Source organism: Phocoena sinus, chromosome 20 (assembly GCF_008692025.1).
Source record: "Phocoena sinus isolate mPhoSin1 chromosome 20, mPhoSin1.pri, whole genome shotgun sequence".
NCBI lineage: Eukaryota > Metazoa > Chordata > Mammalia > Artiodactyla > Phocoenidae > Phocoena > Phocoena sinus.
In genome coordinates, this window is record NC_045782.1 from 42,746,499 (window position 1) to 42,767,727 (window position 21,229).

At 40.8% G+C, this 21,229-nt stretch overlaps 1 protein-coding gene across 2 annotated transcripts in view; it reads right to left on the bottom strand.

The window, feature by feature from the left end:
* KANSL1 (KAT8 regulatory NSL complex subunit 1) overlaps positions 1–18,035 on the bottom strand; it is a 169,617-nt gene extending 151,582 nt beyond the window's left edge. Inside the window, exons 1-2 of one of the 2 annotated variants that reach the window (XM_032615015.1) lie at positions 17,936–18,035; positions 16,190–16,328 (exon numbers count right to left, since the gene is read on the bottom strand). The gene's annotated coding sequence lies outside the window, so the exon portion shown is untranslated. Of the gene's footprint in view, positions 1–16,189; positions 16,329–17,141; positions 17,296–17,935 lie in introns of those variants that run through there. The other variant, XM_032615016.1, reaches the window with a different exon arrangement.
* Positions 18,036–21,229: the final 3,194 nt, after the last annotated feature.

The following is a 21,229-nucleotide window of genomic DNA, read 5'->3' on the forward strand; positions in this document are numbered from 1 at the left end:
AGTAACAAAGACCCAACGCAACCAAAAATAAATTAATTAATTAATTTTTTAAAAAAAGGACCCCATCAAGAAAGTGAAAACAGCCCATGAAATGAGAGAAAATATTTAAAATTCATGTGTGACAAGGGACTTGTATCCAGAATATATAAAGAACTCTTAGGACTCAACAATAAAGACAATGGAGTTTAAAAATGGCAAATAATGTGACAGAAATAGACATTTCTCTGAAGATACACAAATGGCTAATAAGCATATGAAAAGAGCCCATCATCATTTGCTATCAGAAAAATGAATTCAAAACCACAATGAAAAACCACAATGAGATACCCCTTCACACCCACTAGCATGGCTATAATCAAAATGATAAACAATTACAAGTGTTGACAGGATGTGGAGAAACTGGAACCCTCACAATGGGGTATATCCATACAATGGAATATTACTCAGCCATAAAAGGAATGAAAAGCTGATATATGATACAACGCAGATGAACCTTGAAAACATGCTAAGTGAAAGAAGCTAGTCACAGAACAGCTCATACTGTATGATTCCATTCATATGAAATGTCCAGCAAGGACAAATCATAGAGACAGAAACTAGATTAGTGGCTGCCAGACCTAGGGGACAAAAGGAAATAGAGAGTGACTACTAATAGATATAGGGTTTCTTTTGGGGGTGTTGAAAATGTTCTAAAATTAGTTTGTGGTGATGGATGCACAACTCTGTGAATACACTAAAAAGAAATGGTATGTTTCAAACGGGTAAATTTTATGATATGTGAAATGAATATCAGTAAAGCTGTAAAAAAAAAAGATGAAGCCAAAATAATACTTAATTTCTAAACTTCACTGTGCAAAAAAAATGTTAAACTACTTGTAAAAATATCAGAGGACAAGCCGTAATTCTGCAATTTATCTCCACTTGAGAGATTACCTCAGAGCACTAATATGCTTCCATGTTACACTTGCAACCTCATCGCCAGCAGTATGTATAAGCAAAAGTTAGGTCCTCGTCGAACTCAAGTTATTCAACTTACTCAAGTAAATTATTCTAAATTACTTTATGTAAGAATGAAATGAGGAAGATACAACATGTCATAGATAAAATCAGTCATCTATAGGAATGATACAAACTAGGACATCAGTAAGCCAGTGAAGAGTTTAAAGAACACAAAATCCTATTCCTGGAAGAGTTATCTTCAGTGAGATAGGATTGGAATGTATTATTATTTTAAAAGCTTAAACAAAAGTAGCAATACTATACTCTGCCCAAAGAATATCATAACAGATGGTTGGCAAGGCTTCTGTAAAAGGGTAGTTCAAAGAGAAAAAACTTGGCTTTGTCATTCCCAGTTCTACCTGGAGTATAAAGAAAACTGCCCTGGTTCACAAATACAGGATCTGAGAGGAAAAGCATGTGCTCGACAGGAAAGAATATGCTGATCAGCCAACTCATTTCCAAGCCAGATCGATCATTTTATTTTTGCCCCTATAAATCAACAATTTATTTCTGTTTCATGGTCCAATCAATATAGATGTGATTAGCAGATGAACTATCCCCTAGCAATCAACAGATTGATGTGATGAATGCTAGACTGGCATTCAAGTTCTAGTTCTACCACCAAGCAGCGATGTGACTTAGGGCAAATGACTTCACTGCTCTCAGTTTCCTCATGTAGAAAACAAGACAGCCTGACTAACTTAAACCAAGGTTTCTTTTCAACTCTAAAGCTCAATGATTCAGAAACCTGAAAACTACAATAGTAACAATGATGTGTGGTTCAAGAATCTGTGTGTTCAACACTACAAAACTTCTTTGAAGGGAACTGATACAAAAATTTTAATAACACAATAAATGCTTTCTCAAAAAAAAATAATTAGTACCTACTAAGACATACACATATAACAGAACTTGGTTCTAAATTATAATCAGAAACTGACATATGTGACTCACTAGTAATAGAGATAAGAAACACACTTAACCAATATTCTGTAAAGTCAGGAAAAACTAAAAATGTATTATATGGTTACCCAATTTTAGAAGGAAGATCTAGACTTTGGCTAGATAAAACTAAAGTTATGTTTAAAAGGCAAATGTGTAATACAAAGCATAGAGATGGACTTTAAAAATACTTGACTGTAAGAAAGCAAAAAAGTCAGATGCTCTAACAAAATGTTTAAAGTAGTGTGGGGGGAGCGGAGGAGAGTAGGGGTGGGGAGAGAGAAGGAAAATAACTTTTCTCAAAATAGACAATAAAAATGAGGAAAAGCAATAAAATACCATAAATTATAGCAGATCAGGAGAACTAAGGCCTCTGTAGGCAAAACAACAATTAAAGCCTTGCAAGAGGGACTTCCCTGGTGGTCCAGTGGGTAAGACTCTGAGCTCCCAATGCAGGGGGCCCAGGTTTGAACCCCAGTCGGGGAACTAGATCCCGCATGCATGCTGCAACTAAGAGTCTGCATGCTGCAACCAAAGAGTCCGTGCGCCACAACTAAAAGATCCCACAACTAAGACGCAGCGCAGCCTAAATAAAATAAATAAATAAATATTTTAAAATATATAATAAATAAGGCTTCCCTGGTGGCGCAGTGGTGAGACTCTGCCTGCCAATGCAGGGGACACGGGTTCAAGCCCTGGTCTGGGAAGATGCCACATGCCGCGGAGCAACTGGGCCCGTAAGCCACAACTACTGAGCCTGCGCATCTGGAGCCTGTGCTCCGCAACATGAGAGGCCCACGCACCACGATGAAGAGGGGCCCCGGCTTGCCACAACTAGAGAAAGTCCTCGCACAGAAACGAAGACCCAACACAGCCATTAATTAATTAATTAATTAATTATATGATAAATAAATAAACCTTGCAAGAAAATGCAAAGCCACAGAGAGGTGGTTTAAATATGCTGAATAAAGACTGGATGGAGCACTTGATAAACAGGGTATAAACAGTGATAAGAGCAAGACAACTGACAGGCCTAAGTAATTTGCTTCAATACTTACTGAAGAAGATATGAGGAAGAAATCTATTTCTACTTGAAAGCATATGAATCACTGACAGTGACTCAAATTCATCATTAAACAAACAAGATGCTTCCAAACTAATATATCAGATGCTAGGTAGTCATGAAGTCCCAAAGTACTCGCATTTTAGAAGAATTTATTTATAAAATTATAAAATTGCAAGGAAGAACCTACTGACAGTCATCTGAGAGAAGTGACCTCCAATAAGACATAAGAGGACGGAATCCAGATCTCTTTCCTTTATCAACAACATTTACCCAGCCCCTTGCTCAACTCCTGGCATATTTTGGCACTCAATAAATATTTGCTGAACAAAAATGAACAAAAACATGCCATCAATATAACTCCCATCTACTCAAGAGAAAGGCTCTGGCTGTGAGCTTCAAATCGGTCAAACTGGCAAGCCTCTACTAGAGGATGAGATCAGAAGACATATCAGCATAAATAACCTTCTGAGGAAAAGACAAACATGGCTTCTCAAAGAAGAAATCACACCACACCAGTCTACCCAAATTCTCTGAGGAGAAAGTATATAACTTATTTAGGCTTTTATAAAAGTCTTGGTAAGAGTCTAAATAAAAGGTTATTTTTAAAAAGCCTGAGTGGCCACAGAGTTGAGACTCTTTCCCGTGGATGGGGTGTGGTTTATGAGACTGACACACCGTGTACTGCGCAAAGGGGGCAGGTTTACACAGGACGTGACGCATAGAAAACTATGGGTGGACGGACGCTGAGGTACTTCCCCGGGAAGTATAAGTAGACGACTGATCTTAGGTAATGTTTTAGAAATGCTATATTTAACATTTTCATAAATTATATGAAAGGTATACAGAGAATTCCCCATCTTGCAGATGGAATGATGAGCTTCCTGACAGTGAAATATTGCACTAAGTTGGAAAAACAAGGGAACTGAGAGGTGGAAAAAACTTTTAAGTATATCAAATGAGAAACATTTGCAAAAACTAGGATGTATTTTCAGTTCAGAGAATACTTTGCAAGCATGAAAGGTATCTAAATATCTGCAGGGCTGTCCAGCAGAAGAGAAACTAGAGTTGCTCCAGGCAGTTCCCGTGTAGACAAAATTAGGCCCAAAGTGGAAACTGCAGAGGGACACATTTCAACTAACATAAGGTCAAGCTTTCTAAGCACCAGACCAGACCTAACTGAAAGGGTGATTCTTACTCTGAATTATCTCTAAGAGCCCGCTGAGATACAAGCGCCTAAAGTACTGCAGGCACGAAAACAGCAGGTATTAACAGCATGCAGCATGGAAAAATGAAAAGTAAAGCATTTACAGGAAAAAAAATCTAAGTTGTACCTAAAGGATGCATGCCTTCTAGTTAAAAAAGAAATTTTTGAATAATTACAGAATGTTACCTAAAGACAATGTGATTTTTGTATGCAAAGCAGGGAGGGATTGCAAATTCTACTGCCAACAAGGAAAAGACTGTGAACAGAACATATTTTCCTATCCTTCTAACAAATCATAATTTTAGCTATATCTGAAATGCAGTTATGATTGGTTACCATAAATCCAGAAAGACAAAGCAATGCTGACAAAGATCCAGAGAAGTATACGTAAATGGAACAACTAAGAGGCTGAAGGAGATGTAACTGGAGATTACATTTTAAAATCAATCATCTTCAACTGAGAAACATGAAAGCCAAGGGGCACTATGATCAAAATCAGAAAATGTATCAATATGGTAAATACTAATTTATTCACCAAATCTTGGTACAATACCTTAAGCTTTTAAACTTGAAAAGGTAGATCTTTTTTTCCACAAAAGATAAAAAGAAAGTTGTAGAACGTGTTATCACCAAGCAGTACTTAGGGTTAAGAATACTCAAGAAGTATACAAATTTATGTATATTAAGTCCATTCTGGGCTCCTACAGGACAGAAGTGACATCTGAGGTGAGGCCTTAAGTTTCTGAGGTTAACAGCTTATAAGATAATTGTCTGACATCAAAACATTCCTTGGGGCCAACTGAGACATGACAATTGGCTGACAGCCCCCTAACAGACTCAGTAAGGCTTGCTGGTATAGTTCTTTTTATTTTTATTATAATTTTAAAAATTTATTTATTTTTCTTTTTCTTTATTTTTGGCTGCATTGGGTCTTTGTTGCTGCGCGCAGGTTTTCTCTAGTTGCGGGGAGCAGTGGTTTCTCTTGTTGCAGAGCACGGGCTCTAGGCTCGCGGGCTCAATAGTTGTGGCTTGCAGGCTCTAGAGCACTGGTCAGTAGTTATGGCGCATGGGCTTAGTTGCTCCGCGGCATATGGGATCCTCCTGGACCAGGGCTCGAACCCATGTCCCCTGCATTGGCAGGCGGATTCTTAACCACTGCGCCACCAGGGAAGCCCTATAGTTCTTTTCAGTCCTTTATTTATGTATGTACAGTTGACCCTTGAACAACACAGGTTTGAACTGGTCCACTTATACTCGGATTTTTTCCAATCAATACATACTACGCAATGCTCAATTGAATCCCTGGATATGGAACTGCAGATACAAAGGGCCTACTGTAAAGTTATATGTGGATTTTCTACTGCACAGAGGTCAGTGTCCCTAATTCTTGCATTGCTCCATGTGTGTTTTATATATATATATATATATATATATGTGTGTGTGTGTGTGTGTGTGTATGTGTGTGTGTGTGTGTGTGTACCTTCTTTATCTTTTATATATTTAGAATCCTTATATATCTCTATATCCTGAATTTTTCATTTATCATATACTCAACATTCTAAGACATTAAAAGTTCTTTAAAAATAGTTTTATGGGGCTTCCCTGGTGGCGCAGTGGTTGAGAGTCTGCCTGCCAATGCAGGGGACACAGGTTCGAGCCCTAGTCTGGGAAGATCCCACATGCCACGGAGCAACTAGGCCCGTGAGCCACAACTACTGAGCCTGCGCGTCTGGAGCCTGTGCTCCACAACAAGAGAGGCCGCGATAGTGAGAGGCCCGCGCACCGCGATGAAGAGTGGCCCCCGCTTGCCGCAACTAGAGAAAGCCCTCGCGTAGAAACGAAGACCCAACACAGCCATAAATAAATAAATAAATAAATAAATAAATTTATTAAAAAAAAAAAAAAAAATAGTTTTATGGGCTTCCCTGGTGGCGCAGTGGTTAAGAGTCTGCCTGCCGATGCAGGGGACAAGGGTTTGTGCCCCGGTCCGGGAAGATCCCACATGCCGCGGAGCGGCTAGGCCCATGAGCCATGGCCGCTGAGCCTGCGCGTCCGGAGCCTGTGCTCCGCAACGGGAGAGGCCACAACAGTGAGAGGCCCACGTACAGCAAAAAAAAAAAAAAAAAGTTTTATGGCTGTATAATAATTCACCCTTAAATACTCCATAATTTACCCATTAATCTCACTGCTCATTCAAGTTTATTCCCAATTCTCACTTGTATAAATAATGCTACAATGAATATCTTTGTTCACAAATCTTTCTATATATCTCTATATTTTCCCCCTTAAGATAAATTCCTAGAAGTGGAATCACTTAGTTAAAAGACAGTTTAAGGTTTTTTTGTTGTTTTTTTTTTTTGCGGTACGCAGGCCTCTCACTGTTGTGGCCTCTCTCGTTGTGGAGCACAGGCTCCAGACGCGCAGGCTTAGCAGCCATGGCTCACGGGCCTAGCCGCTCTGCGGCATGTGGGATCTTCCCGGATCGGGGCACGAACCCGCGTCCCCTGCATTGGCAGGCGGACTCTCAACCACTGCGCCACCAGGGAAGCCCAGTTTAAGGTTTTTTGATATATGTTGCCAAAATACCTTCCAGAAAAATTGGGCCCAGTGCACACGTCCACTAGCAGTTTTAGAGACTGCCCCCTCACTACCTTTGACCATACAGTTCACTTGCCAATTTGATAGGTTAAAAAAAAGTAGTATAACATTTTAATCTGAATTCCTTTGATTACTTATCAGAATAAAAATGTTTCTTATATGCTTCTTGGTCATTTGTGTTTCTTCTTTGTGAACTCTGATCATGACCTTTGTCAGTAAGGCATTTTTACTTTCTTTGGGCCTTGACAAACTGAAAACCAGCTGAGATGGAGTCACATATCAGTGACTTCGGCTCCCCCTGCTGGCCAAAAAATTACTACCATGGTCAAGACCTAGATTAAAGTACCACGTAGCACTTAAAAGCTTGCCATTTCCTGGGCTGTTGCTACGAACGCAATTTATACACGGTGATAAAAGATAAAACATTATGTATCTAAACCCATATTTAACAGAGCTGTGATGGGAATGGAGAAAGGGGACACCTGATCACTAATGTTTAATGATTAGTGTCACAAAAAATGTTTAAATTATAATCAGTTCACTGCCAAATTACTACCTGGATGGAACATTACAAGCATAAAATTCATTTCTCTATATTTTTACTACTGTTATTTTTTTTATGGCCGCACCACGTGGGTACTTTCAGTATCTTAGTTCCCTGACCAGGGATTGAACCCAGGGCCACAGCAATGAAAGTGCCCAAGTCCTAACCACTGGACCACCAGGGAAGTTCCTATACTTTATTCCAACAATGTAAAAACATTCTAGTTGCCAGATGACCCTGGTTGTCAGCACACTGGTTCTCTTTTTTAAAAGCAAAAATAAGACAACAAAAACACCTATGCACCCTTCATCATTCAATGAACGATTTAAAAACAAAACCCTCTTTGTAACCCTTATTCCAAAGCTACAAAGCTGCTCACACTAAACAGATTGGGTCCTATAGTTCCAAAGGGTAAGGGCCAGGATTGGCGAATGGATGTAACTAACTCAGCTTTCCCACTGATACCCTCTTAAAGATGCACTTCACAGGTTGGGCAGTGCAGTGCTCAGACCATTCATTCATTCAACACACATTTACTACATGTCATCACTTTGCAAGCAGTGATGATGAAAGACAGGACACAGCCCCTACTCTCAAAGAACTTGGAGACTAGCTGCGTGGAGAAGCAAACCTGCAATCACTGTACAACAGAAGTGCTAGGGATGCACACACAAAGGCAAAGCCTGGGTATGTAGGAAGCTCTCCATGTTAGTTACTGCTGTTACTACACCTCACTGTTATTAAAGAACTAGGACAAGTATGTTTCTAGAACAGGGCAGGAGGTCACTTTAAACAGTGGCAACTGCTTGTGTGAAGGCCCAGGGGCAAAGGAGCAACAAGGTGTACAGAAGGAACTACAAACAGCAGCTTAACGCTGCTGAGCGCGGACAGCTCAGGAAGGAGCAGAGGAAGTGATCTGGGCCAAGGGCCTGTGCGCTTGGCAAGTGTTTGAACTTCACCTCGAAAGCCAGGTAAGCCACGGGGAGGAAACATATGGTCATATGAGGAGACCATTTAGCGCTGGGAAAAACACATTTGCAGATCATCAGTATATGGATGTGGGACTCATACAGAGTGAGACACAAACTTATGTAAGATGTTACTCAGGAACTACATAGGCTGGGAGGAGAGAAGGCCAAGGCAAGGCAAACACTGACTGAAAGAGAAAAAATGTCTGCAAAGAAAACTGAGAAAGAACAGCCAGAGATGACAGCGATGCCGGAAAGAGCCAGCACTCAGATCATCTGTACTGTACTGTGTGCCAGGCACTCATCTATATGCTTTTCATGTATTAATTCATTTCCTCCTCATGACAGTCCTGTAATGTTAAGTGCCATTATTTTTAATATCATTTTTCTCATTTTTCAGGTGAGGTAACTGAGGCACAGAGAGGCACACAGTAAGTGCAGAGCTGAAATCTGAATCTAGGAGACTCACTGCAGAGTCCATGTTCTATATCACAACTCTACAGTGCCTTTCAGAAATGACGACAGGAAGCCAGGAGGGACCACTACCACCACAGCCGGGGAGAATGGTCCACGGTGTCAAAGACCACAAGGAGGCCTCAGAAGATAAGTGCAGAAAGGGATGACTCTGTAAGGGCAGGTACAGTGGAACACATAGGAAGAAGCTACACAAATACTTCATTGGCAAAGGGACCAGTGGTCGCAGTTCAAGGGTTTTGCGTTCGTAAAGTGAGAGACTTGAGTGTGTTTATAAGCTGAGGGACAAGAGCCAACAGGGAATGGGAGGGTGAAAATGGGTTGGGAAAAGGTACAAATGACAGCCAGAGGTCCCTACATGGAGGAAGAAAACAGCTCAAGAGACCAGAGAAGTGGCCTAGTATAAGAAGAAACAAATACAGGGACAGTGTTGGGCCCAAGAAGAGTCCCTTCCCTGACAGGCTCTGTGCCCTATGACCGAAGAGGCAAAGTCACTGGGGGAAAGAGGTTTTCTTTGTAAGCAAGGCAGATGTTCCACTTCTGAAGAAGCCCCCACAGTCAGATGCTTTTAAAGGAACTTCCCTGGTGGCACAGTAGATAAGACTCTGCGCTCCCGATGCAGGAGGGGGCCCAGGTTCGATCCCTGGTCAGGGAACTAGATCCCACGTGCATGCCACAACTAAGGAGCCCGTGTGCCACAAACAAGGAGCTGGCAAGCCGCAACTAAGGAACCCACAATCCGCAACTAAGAAGCCCGCCTGCCGCACCTAAGGAGCCCGCCTGCAGCAGCTAAGACCCGGTGCAACCAAATAAATAATTTTTTTTAAGATGCTTTTAGAATTGTAACATTAATTTATATTCTTTATTTGATTCTTTTACTCCTGTTTTCACTCTTATCTAGCTGTCTCATTAAATTCTGATCTAGGTTGCAAACATTTCACAAGATGATTTCTAAGCAAGAAAAAAATCTAGCAAAAACTAAAATCACTAGACTGTCCAGAATAGAAAGATAATTTTTTTAAAAGATAATATTTTTCCATTTCTTCAAGTCAAGTACGTGAATATACTCTCTGAGCTTCCAGAACTTACTATGGCTACTCCCACTGTCCTCTGGAGCAAACCAGACAACAATGCCCAGAGCTGCTCTCCCGCTCATGGCTTGACTTCTCTCCCCAGCTCTGCCTCAGCCTGGTCAGCACTCTCTCTGGCCTAGTCAAATGGCCTCTCGGCCCACAGTCCAAACAGTTATCCAATATCATGAACTCCTTCACTTCAGGATAGGGAGACAGGAGAAGGAATTTGGGAACTAGCCTCTGATGACAACTAACAAAGCAATTTCATAACACATATTTATCTAAAGCAGTCCCAGACCACTGTAAAAATCGGATGAAAGCAATGGACCCTTCCTCTCCATAACATGCACACAGGCAAAACCACATCATTTTGCATCAGACTGTCAAAAAGCTGTCATCTTCACGTTATCTTATCCATAGAAAAGTCCCTCCAGCCATCGTTAAAGATCTATTTACTCTTCCTTGGCAAATAATTTATATAAGCTTAATTTGCTGATATCCTAACCTACCACAGAAAGAAGGCATTAAAATAGAGGGGAGAGTTTCTGGAGGCTGGAACAAGGCCAGTAACAGCCAGATACTAAGGTAGGAGATCAGGAAAGCAGATAATCACAGACTAAAGAAAATGAAGACTAGCCCGAGAGTATGTAATACGTGCACGCTACTCCATGAATACAGTTTATTTTACGGCCTCCAAAGGCACATTACACTTCAGCACAGTACAATAAGTGGTGGGCATAGTGTAGATCTTCCGTAATTTTGAATTATTACTAAAAAATGAAATTTTGTTCAGAGCACTTTTTTTTTTTTTTAATTTGGCCGCGTGGCTTGTGGGATCTTAGTTCCCCAACCAGGGATCGAACCCAGGCCCTCTGCAGTGACAGCAAGGAATCCTAACCACTGGACCACCAGGGAATTCCCCAGAGTGCTTTCTTAAAGAAGCAGAAAAGCATGTAATACCTTTTAGAAAAATTTTCACCTAAGTAAACTTTTGAAGTTGTAACACTAGTTTCAGGAGAGGAAACCATCAAACAAAGGTACATACAGGCCAGTTGAGAAAGGTAAGATTTTAAAACAAAACAAAAAGGTCAGCAGCAGCCAGATTATCAGGAGTCTATAAGATCCATCAAAAAGGTTGAACTTTACCCTAAAGGCAAATAGGAGGGGAATGGAGGCAGAGGGCGGGCCAAATCAGTCAGGCCAGAGAAGGAACTTCCTCAAGGTCCTATTTCTTGAATGACCCATACTGTCAACCCCCCAAAGAAGCTAAATGCTGGAGTATAACCATGCCGGCTTCTTCAAGTATGGCATCTAATTGAACATAAAACATCTCTTTATTCACACAGAGAAGGTGTTAATTCCACATTACTGAGTATCCTTAGCTCCCAAACCCCTCGAGAGAGATACCTGGGCTTAATTCTTACACAGTAAGGAAATCCCAAGGTTTCATCAATTTCCACAAAGGATGAGACATGGAGAACAGACTGTAATCTTGACCTTAATTTTTCAAATCAGAATTTTACTGATAGCTAAAAGAAAAAGAATATTACCGCCTTCTAAAGTTTCAATTTTATATAAATCTAAAGCTTCAATAACAAAATCTATATATTAAAGACAAATGAGATAAACAAGGTCCTACTGTATAGCACAGGGAACTATAGTCAATATCTTGTAATAAACAATAATGCAAAAGCATCTGAAAAAGTGATTCAGGGGCTTCCCTGGTGGTACAATGGTTGGTAGTCCACCTGCTGATGCAGGGGACGCGGGTTCGTGCCCCGGTCTGGGAGGATCCCGCGTGCCGCGGAGCGGCTGGGCCCATGAGCCGTGGCCACTGGGCCTGCGCGTCCGGAGCCTGTGCTCCACAATGGGAGAGGCCACAACAGTGAGAGGCCCGCTTACCGCAAAAAAAAAAAAAGAAAAGTGATTCAGTTATATATCACTTTGCTGTACACCAGAAACTAACACACCATTGTAAATCAACTATACTTCAATAAAAATTAATTAATTAAAAAAATTAAAAAGACAAATGTATGAGACACCTAAAGAAATAATCTACTTCTTTAAATCACGTGACCAATTTGCACCAAAATTTTCATTTCCTATGTGTAGGTGTTGACGGTCTGCTACCCATGATGAGTAACATCAGTCTACAGGGCTGACGAGGCTAATGGATGTTGTCATGGGTTGAATTTTGTCCCCCACGAAGAAGATATAACCCCTAGTGCCTCAGAATGTGACCTTAGTTGGAGAAAGAGTCTTTACAGAGGTAATCAAGTTAAAATGAGCTCATTAGGATGGGACCTAATCCTGTATGACTGCTGTCCTTTTAAAAAGGAGAATTTTTGAACAAAAAAGACACATACACAGAGAGAACTCTGTGTACAGACTGGAGTTATGCTGCCACAAGCCAAGGACCTACCAGATGCTAGAGGAGAGACCTGGAAGAGATCCTGCCCCAGCACCTTCAGATGGAGCATGCCCCTGCCCTCAGACTTCTAGTCTCCAGAACTGAGAGACGATACATTGCTGTTGTTTAAGCCACTTAGTTTGTGGAACTTTGTTATGGCAGCCCTAGCAAACAGATGTCATGAAGAAAATTAGCAGCTTGTGTTTATCGAGCACATACCAAGTGTTATTCTAAGCATTTCGCATCAACAAACTCATTTAGTCCTTACAAAATCTACCCTAGGGTCTAGGTACTACAATTATACACTTTTCACAGATGAGGACACCAAGTCTCTAAAAGGATGACACACTTGCGCAACATCAGGCAGAGCCCCCCACTATGACCACTAGCTGTAATAATTACTAAACATATAATTATGTTTAGTCATTATTTTAATAACAGTAGTAATTCACTAAGCCAAATTGCAGATATAATATACACAAAGATCCTCTGAAGTAAATGTTAATTTCATTTCCAGTACAAAGGAGGACCCTGAACCTCCGAGAGATTTTAAAATTTCTTAAAATTGCCCCACATCACATAACCAAGAATGTGATAGTGTATCTAATTGCCAACTGGAGGGAATAAACAATGAAAATCTTTTTTTTACTAACACTTTAGGACCAAGTGAAAGTTTTTAATGCCTGACCTTGCAATTCAATACTAGAAATATAAACCTATAAATTTGAAATTCTTCAAGATCCCAGGAGAAAATGTGCCCTAGATTACAGTACCCTTTGTATATGCATCCCTTCAACCACTGTTCAAGAGCTATCTGCCCTCTCATTTGTGGCCCCCTGACATTTCTCTGACTTCCAGACACAGAAGAAAAGATGTAAGGACTGAAAGTTTTTTAAAAATTTTTTGTATTTTTTGATTTTGATACAAACATCGGAAAGTGTGAAAAAAATACAATACAGCGATAAGTCTCCTTCCCACTCTGTCCTCTACCTGCCCAGTTTCTAGACTTAACAGATAACCGATGTCACCATTTTCTTGTTTATTCTTCTGAAGTGTTTTTTTATGCATACACAACAAGCCAAATTTTCTTTTCTCCCTTCTTTTTTTTCGAAAAACACAAAGGGTAACATATCATACACACTTTGCATCTTGCTTTTATCGCCTAACCATTTATCTTGGAGATCTTTCCATATCCTATTGAATCATATTTTAATTACGTCCTTTTGTTTGTCAAGAATACTTTTTACTTGCTTTCATCATAGTTCAGTCTAGCACACAAGGCACTAGCACACAGGCAACCAGCAGTCCCTGAGAGCTACCTGAGACAACTGATGGTGGCACCATATCACACACCAAAGACCTTGTATCTCTTCTCTCCATCTATCTTCACTTTGATCTTTTCTCCAACTCGCCCAATTCTCCTCCTCCTCCTCCCTGTTCTCCTCCCATCTCACACATACCCTAACCCCAACAACTGTACATAAAAACACCAAACATCACTGATAATGCTTAGTCATGGCTAGCAACAAAAAAGCTGCAGACCCCTGATATAGAGAAAAGGATAAATAACTCCATGGGAACTAATTAACAAGAGTGCCTTAGGGACTTCCCTGCTGGTCCAGTGGATAAGACTCCTCACTCCCAACACAGGGGGCCCAGGTTCGATCCCTGGTCAGGGAACTAGATCCTGCATGCATGCCGCAACTAAGAGTCCAAGGGCCACAACTAGGACCCGGCGCAACCGAAATAAATAATTTTTTCTTTTTTTCTTTTTTTTATAAAGAGTGCCTTAAATTGAGGAGTTTTTGTTTGGAGTTAATTTTCCTTTGTTATTTATGTTTCTTTTTGTACTTTGATTCTTGAAAAGGGTGAGTATTGGCACTATTTTCTATAAGCCTGGGAAAAGAAATAAGCACATACTGAGGTCTAACATTTAAGTAATGCCTTATAGAACTAGAGTTCATTCTGAAATAAGATAATCAGAAACAAAGTGTAAGAACTATAGAAAATAAATATTTTGGCTCCAAAGTATACATTTTAATTAGCCTAACTTTTTTTATTTAAAAATAAGCAGTTGCAATCTGAAAACACATCTCAGAAACATTTTAAAGGTATTCACAAATGAAAAAGAGAAAAAGGTTCCCGCTCTTATTTTCCATCCTGCAAATTCAATGCTATCCTTTTCCCATCCCCCCCCAAAAAGTGCCTTTTTCCCCTGCCCAGATCAAACACTACAGTTTTTAAGGTTTTTTTTAAGTCAAAAAAGGAGGAGGAAAATGTTAGCAAATAAAAAATTTGTTTAGACTCAGAAGAGGTCTTCCATTGATCAAAGGGTGAAATTAAGGCAGTCACATAACTAAATTCTTAAGTAGTTAACAGGTGGTAACACACAGTATGGAGTACTGACTTCACTCTGTATTCCTGTCATTCCAGAGGGCTTTGGTGCAACTTCAAGGGTTAGTGTAGAACTTGCCCAGGTTCAGAGATTTAGAGGTAAAATGTCATATATAGATATATAGATATCTATATCTATATAGATATATAGATCTTAAAAAGCAGCCCTCTATGTATCTAATCCATTAGTTAAAACTGTAAAATGAAAATCTAATATATTGATCCCCAGTTCCTTGGGTTTCTACGGAACTAGAACCTGTGGATATCCCCTTGCCTGCTTCCTAAAGACAACAAATGCCGCCAGGTCGTGGCACTAAACACTAAATACCAAAGAGAAATATTCTTGTACAAGGCCCTCCAGTTCCTACAGGTTCAGGACTTCTGGCTGGGTTTCCCTCCAACTCTACAGGGAGACTGGCTAGAAAAACTGTGTTTCTCTGGCTTCCTTTATACTAATATAAGCACTCCTCATCCAACAATAGCAGCTGGAACATAAATGAAGATGAGAACTCAGTCTACATTTACCTAAAGATTTCCCACAATCCAAATATTTAGTTTACACAGACTGCATTAATATCTGATTTATTCACTGCATTAATTTGGAATTCCACAGGACAGATTACCAGACAACAATCTTAACTACACTAGTATTTAGCTCTGAAGGAAGCAACCTGTGCCACCCCAGGAAGCTGGTGGGGGGCTTCCATCACTCCTTATCCTTCCCCATCCTTCCTCCCATTTTCCTCCCTACGTGTATCTGAAGCTTTGTCCTCTGCTTAGTCCTAATGGAGACATATATGTACAAGAACTTGAAGTAGCCAAGAGACTGGAGAACCACCACATCACTGAGAGCTTTTTCATGTAAAGATCATCTGCCCACATTGCCCCCAAAGAGGTGCATCTTGTGAGATGAAACATGGCACAGAGTGCTACCTGTTGAGAAAAATGGTGTGAATTCGCATGCAAACGACCAGGGAATAGCAGGAGAACTCTCCAACAGAGATATACACATAAACTAACAGGTCTTAGAATGTTCTAACATACTAAATGAAGTTTCAGAGTAAATAAATGGCTAGTGACACATCTTTTGTAACACATGAATCAGCTACAGATTTGCAAGAGTGGGACACACCCCAGCACCTATGACACTAAAGTACCTGTTTGAAAGTGGACCTGGCTGTCTGAATTGCCAATCCATCCTACTGAGATTGGAACAGAATTTTACAACTATGTGGGTTGTCATAATTTAAAGTTAAAAAATAAACACATCATTTTCATGGAAATTAATTTGAGAACTTCATTAATATTTTAACACCAATAATTAAGAACAGTAGCAACACAAAGTAAGGAGTAACTAATCAGTCCTAGGAAGCAAACACAACAGTTTTTTTGAGGGGAAAGGAATGTCGGGTAAGAGGGTTGAAGAACTGCAAATTCAAGAACTAGAAAATCCTCAATGGTAAAGAAAAAGAAATAATATGAGGCCTTTAATTAAAAAAAAACAAAATACATCTTACCTTAAGAAGCATCCAAATAGCATTCATAGTGTCAGGAATAGTTCAGACAATACTCAGAAATGAGCAGGAAGGTAGTCTTAGTAATCCCCCAGTCACCAAGTACGAGCAGGTAAGAAAATCTTTTGTTTCAAGAAGGTATCTGAAAGAGAGGAATTTCATTTAGACTAAAAATAATCAAGAATAAGCAAATTAAAATGAATAAACAAATAGTTTAAGCTATCTGGACAGAGATTTGAAGTACTGTTTGCCTCACCATCTTATAAAGATGTAGAAAATACCATCCCCTTTGGAAAAGGACAAATGTGTGTGGTATAGGTATCTCCATATGTATGTAGAAATATATTTTTCCATAAAATTGGATTAAACGTATAACACATATTTTAGGTAATATAAAATTGCTTATCAAATAATTAGAAAGCCAAAACCATTTTTCCCAGATAGAAAAATGATTATCCAGGGTACTTCATAAACACTATTAAAAAATGATTTGTTAACTGATCACCTAAAAAAGCCCCTTGCCACGTTTAGTTTTATTTAATAAATTAAAACCTCTCTGATCATTCCGATTGTCCTAAATTTTCTTGAGTTTAAGTTGCAGAGCCCATTCTACATGAAAAGTAAAATCCATTCTTGACTAAAGTGCTACAAACAAATAAAAGACTTTTCTTTCCTAGAGATCTTTAAAAGCAAACCAAACAACTTAATTTTGAGGATGGGAGGGAGGCAAGTTTGTCTGAAGGTAGGAGGATGGATTAAACGACCTCTTGTAGGATCCTTGCCCACGTCCTAGGCCTGAATGAAAATTCCAGCTTAACCAGTTACTGCTTCTCTTAAAATGGAGGCTTGCCCGAGTAGGGACAAAAATAACAGCACCCACCTCTGTAAAATAAATTTCAAAAAATTCGAAGAATATACAGTACCCTCATTTTTAAGAAAAATTAAAAATAAAAACCTCTGGAGTGGATTTGTTCTTCCTATGCGTTTGTCACTTCGGCTTCGAAGACTTGGCATCACTTTCCTTACCGCTCGTCGGATTTTTTTTGGGGGGGGGGGTAAGGTAGGGGGGAGTTTGACTCTTGACCCAAGTCTCGGGAGGGCTTAAGAGCCCCTCCATGATCCCCACCGCAAAAGCCAAGGGGCGATGAGAAAGGGGAGAGCCCGAGTTCCCACCCCTCCCCCCACCCTGGACCCCAGTCCCAAACCTACACCCTTTCCCACAGTGGGTCGACTCCTTCTGCCCCAAACCCATTGTTAGGGAGGGGGCGAAAGGGAGAGTGGGCTCATGGCAGGGGCGCCTGCGGCCGTTGCCCCGGCTCGCTTCAGGAGGAGGCGGCCCGAGGGATGCAGCTTCCCTTCCTCTCCGCTCGGTCCGTCCCACCTCGGCTCGGCCTGGCGCCCCGGGCTCTGCTCGGCGCCCCCGGCCCCGGGCCCGGCCCAGCCCGCCCCCAGAGCAACAGGGCCCCAGCCCCTCTGCCCGCAACCTGGGGCCCAGGCCTGCGGGTGGGCGCGGGGCGGGGGTCCCTGTGCCCCACACACGCGTCCCCGCTCCCCCAGCCCAGCCGCTTTCCAGGGCCCTCGGCGGCGCCCGCTCCCCGGGCCCGTCGGCCCCCCGCCTCCTGGCCGGGCCGCCCCCCCGGGTTCCCGCGGTCGGGGCCTCCTACCCTTCTCCACCATCACCCCTACCGACTCGTGCCCCCACCCCTCGGGCACCAGTGCCAACGGCGTCTCCCCCGGCCCCGGACCTACCTGCACGGCTCAACCAAGCCTAGAAGTGGGGGCGGGGAATCTTCCGCCCTCCTATGTCTCTCATTGGCCCTTCCGGGGAACATCGGGAGCGCCATTGGCTGGTGGAGGATGTCCGTCAGAGCGGTGGGGCGGGACAGAAGCGGAGAGGGATGCTGGTGCCTCGGCGTCTCTGTCTCTGGGTATCTCTCTGTCTCTGTCTCTGCGCTTGGAAATGAGAGACATTTGGATGAGAGGACTGGAAAGGGGCCTCAGGTGGAAGGAACAGAAATAGGAATCCTGGCAGAGCTTCCCACCAGTCTGCCACTCCGAACCCCCTACCTAAGTCCCCTTGAGATCCTCTTACCCATCACCCCCAACCCCGGCCCCTCACCCTTGTAGGTTCTTCATCCAGGAAGCGATGTGATGAAAACTCGAGGCCGGAAGGCCACAGAGGGAGATTTTATATAGGTATATAAAATATACACATACAAATACTTATATATAAAGTCAACCAGATATAAGGTCACTAGGGCCTGGAGAGGGAAGGGCACACATCTCACAGGCAAGGAAGGACTTGAGATATAGCCAAAATAAGAAAGAATCAAAAATTACTCTAAGAGCTGAAAACAGGAGGGGAGCTGAGGCGACCAGGTGGGAGGAAGACTTACATTTCACTGTATATCCTTTTGTATCTTTTGATTTTAGTACCATTCACAAAGATTCCCATTTTTTGAATTTAATTAGCTTAAATTTTAAAATAATTCTAAGGTTGCAAAACCAGGGGGACAGATAAGATGGTCGTCCAGGCAAAGTGGGACAACATGCAGATTTAGAGAGGAATTTTAGTTTTTAATATGTTCAGTTCCAGATACCGGTAGTAAACCAAGTAGAGGTGTCCCAGAGGCAAGTGGAGTTAGGAACCTTGGGAGAGGGCGGACTACGGGAGATTTGGAATTCTCCACCTAAATATGGTGATCAGTGACATGCTAAAAGATAAACTCCCCCATAGAAATGGAAAAAGACACCCACAGTAAGGTCAGGAGCGTGAAAAGAAACAGAAAGAGGGTCGGTGAGACAAGAAGAACAGAATAGTGAAAAGGTATGAAAGTTAAGGGAGGAAGGGTCTCTGGAAAAATAAAATAATAAAACTATGAGAACCTCACAGGTCTTACGACTCACTTCAGGGACCCTCTAAGGCTCATTCAATAAGAATGAAAACTTGCTGTACACCTGAAACTAACACAACATTGTAAATCAACTATACTTCAATTTTTTAAAAGCTTTTTAATTAAATAACAAAAAGAATGAAAGCCAAGAGAATACTCAAAAAGCAGAGTTCTTAACTTTTTCATACATGCACCCTTCTCAGAAGGTTTTTAAATGCATGACAAATATACACAGAAATTCAAAGGCAACCAATTACATTAAAATACAATTTTCAAGATAGTTTTTAAAGTGTAACATAGCAATATATGTGCTTTGTATTAAATCTATTAAATAATAAGATCTAGTGGCGGGCCTAATGACCACCATAATTTTGAGGTGGTAAATGAGTAAAAATAATATTTCAAGATATCCACAACTGTCATATAATAGGAAAATACCTGTGATTTCTATTGGTGACAAGATCACAGGTACTGCTAATACTACTTGGTTTGTTATCTCCATTCATAATTGAAGGAAATACTAATATCCTGTTTTTAATTTTCTGTTAGACTTTTGCAAAAATACAGGCATATTACCTTTTCCTGATCCAAGTTCGTGGATTTCCTAATCTATGGACCCCAGGTTAAGAAATCTTATTCGAAAGAAATCATTCTTCCCCTACCCACATAGGGATGTGACCCTGCTTCCCCCACCCCCATCTCTGTCTCTCTCTTACCCTTCCCTACTTGCTCCAAGCACCCTCTGGTTCCCAGTCCTGCCTGCAGATGTCTGACGGCTCTGTGACACTAAGAACAGGGGTGATGAATGAGGGTTGGAGGAAAGATATATGTACACCTTATCTGTCTTCAAAGAAAAAAGAGAAAGCTCTGAGGTGTATTGCAGATCCGAAAAGATGGGGAAGAGGAGCCCAGGATGGGGTATCATTCACTACCAAGAGAGAAAACAAATTATAAAAAGAAAACATCTTTATCAGTTAAGAAAGAATCTTTTCTCTGAGTTTATTAATATTGCTCAAATCAGCCCTAGAGAACGTCTGCAATTCAGTATCTTATTTCATAAATCTGTAAAATTGGGCAAAAAATAGTAACTACCTCCTGGGGGTTTTGGGAGGATTAAATTAGTTAGTACATATAATGGATTTAAAATAGTGCCTGACACAGGCTAAACACTCAGTTTTTAACTATCTTTATTATTACCTTTGGCATGCTGCTTTCCAGCGCATTCCATGAAAATTTCTGGTACGACTGTTCATACTAATGACATATATAGTAGCAAACTGAGTGCTATGAGGGTTAGCTCAGAACTCTTGCTTTTCATTTAAATGCTTCAAAATTAGAATACTCCATTTTTTTCCAGGTACATTTTCATTCCTCTAGGCCAGGAATAACATCAGTGTCTCTTTAAAGGGATTGTAAACTTGGGAAAAAATGTCTGGCTACTCATATTACAAAGGGCTAATTTCCATAATGCTGTATATAAAGACCTCCTACAAATCAATAAATAAAGCCCAGCAATCCTTGGACACTGCTGGTGGGAGTGTAAACTGGTACAGCCACTTTGGAAACGACTTTGATATAATCCAGTAAAAGTTAAGATATACATACTCTATCAGAGCAGTCCCACTACTACATATATATTATTAGGGAATGCAGAATGTCAAGTGTCAGGATGACTGTACAAGAATATTCATAGCAGTGTTGTTCCTCAGTGACCCAGAAAGGAAACATCCCAAATGTCTACCAAGCATAAATGGTTAAATTGTGATGTGTTTGTACAGTGAAAATTAATAAATGATGGTTATATTCAACAACATGAATAACTTTTTGCAAAGGTAATATTGAACACAAAAGAAAGCAAGATACAAAACAATATATCTAGTATTATTCCATTTATATAGAGTTTAAAAGCAGGCAAAAGTAAACTATATTCTTTAGGGATGCGTAGTTAGGAGGTAAAATAAGGAAAAAGAAGGAAATGAACACAATAAAAGTCAGGCGAGCCCATCGGGGGCAGAAGGAGTTTTGTTTGATTGGGAGTAGGGGTTGTTCTTAGGGGCTGGCAGTGTTCTACTTTTGATCAAGTGACGGGTACGCAAGTATTTGCTCTATAACTATTTATTAAAATGTACCCCAAAACGTATATATTTTT